Below are 1,353 nucleotides of genomic sequence, written 5' to 3'. Positions count from 1 at the left end.
GTGTCTCTGTTGCAGTGGGAGGTTTAAAAATAGCAACAGCAGCCATCTGAAGGTTCCTGAAATAGTGACAAGAGCTGTCAAAAACAGTGATGATTTACTGGGTGTCAGTGGGAAGGCCAAACCAGTCCTGCCTATTGTCGAACAGGTATGGGAGGGGAATTATCTGCCTTGGCTTGGACAAGATGTGTTCTTGAGCAGATACTTTATGTCCCTGGCCCCTTTCATCACTTCTAAAGTGAAAGTGTTGGCCAGAGTCAGTGATTTTTTTAAAGGGGGAATTTGAAGAGTGAAAGAGTTGCCCTTTTCTCCCCACCCCACAACCCCAATGATCAGGAAGTCTAGGAAGGTGACTTTATTTATGTTATTAGGTGGCCTCCCATCATCCCTGACTCACATAGACCCTCATGTAATGGAATGAAACATTGCCGGCCCTTGGCCATGCTCACAATCAGTCCTATATTCCAGCCTTTTATCTCATTATTATATTTGACTCTATTGCTGCAGCCATGGTGTTGCCTTAGCTCCTTGATGGGCTTCCTCTTGTGTGCTGACTCTCTAGTTTAGCAAATATGATGTCTTTCTCAAGGGACTGGTCCCTCCCAAAAGATAGCTAGGCTAAGTAAGTGAGCCACAGGCTTGCCATCCTTCTAAAGAAGCATTCTACTGTACTTCTTCCAATATTGATTTGTTCATTCTTCTGGTAGTTAATAAGTTTTGCCAATGGCATAATTTAATGCCATTGATACATCTTCAGTTTCCTATTCATTGTCTAGTCTTTTTGTGTATATGAAAGGGAATGGGAGACTGATTTTTTATTTTATTATTATTTTTTAAAATATGAAACGCTTCACGAATTTGCGTGTCATCCTTGCGCGGGGGCCATGCTAATCTTCTCTGTATTGTTCCAATTTTAGTATATGTGCTGCCGAAGCGAGCACGAGACTGATTTTTTAAAAGCATGCATAATACTGAAACATAATAAAGTTTTATTAAAATTTTATATCTCATTTATTAAAAATACAGAACATTTTATCAAGACATACGGAAAAAGAGAAGATAGAAAGAAATGTAGTAAAGATTCTTTTACACAAACAAGTAAAACTATGAAGCATACTAATTCATAAACTTTTGCTTAACACAGAGTTTACATTTATCAAAAACAAACTACCAACTTTTAAAGACCTTTACTATTGAATTGTATGATATGTAAATTATATGCCAATAAAACTGCTGGAAAGGAATAAATAAAAATTTTAAAAAGTTGTAATAATGAAACACTAAACAATACCTGCCTACATTTTTAAGGAGGGCTATTGGTGCTGTGATTAAGTGAGTTATTCTAAGCAAAAATGT

General features: G+C 37.0%; 1 non-coding gene across 1 annotated transcript; it reads right to left on the bottom strand.

Annotated features, from left to right (window-relative positions):
- Positions 1-831: 831 nt before the first annotated feature.
- Positions 832-938, bottom strand: LOC142441928 (U6 spliceosomal RNA). The gene has a single exon (XR_012783206.1). It is a non-coding gene; the product is annotated as a U6 spliceosomal RNA (small nuclear RNA).
- Between the last annotated feature and the right edge of the window lie 415 nt (positions 939-1,353).

Source organism: Tenrec ecaudatus, chromosome 2, assembly GCF_050624435.1.
Source record: "Tenrec ecaudatus isolate mTenEca1 chromosome 2, mTenEca1.hap1, whole genome shotgun sequence".
Taxonomy (NCBI): domain Eukaryota; kingdom Metazoa; phylum Chordata; class Mammalia; order Afrosoricida; family Tenrecidae; genus Tenrec; species Tenrec ecaudatus.
Note: the sequence above shows the minus strand (reverse complement) of the source record. Positions and strands in the feature narration are given on the sequence as shown.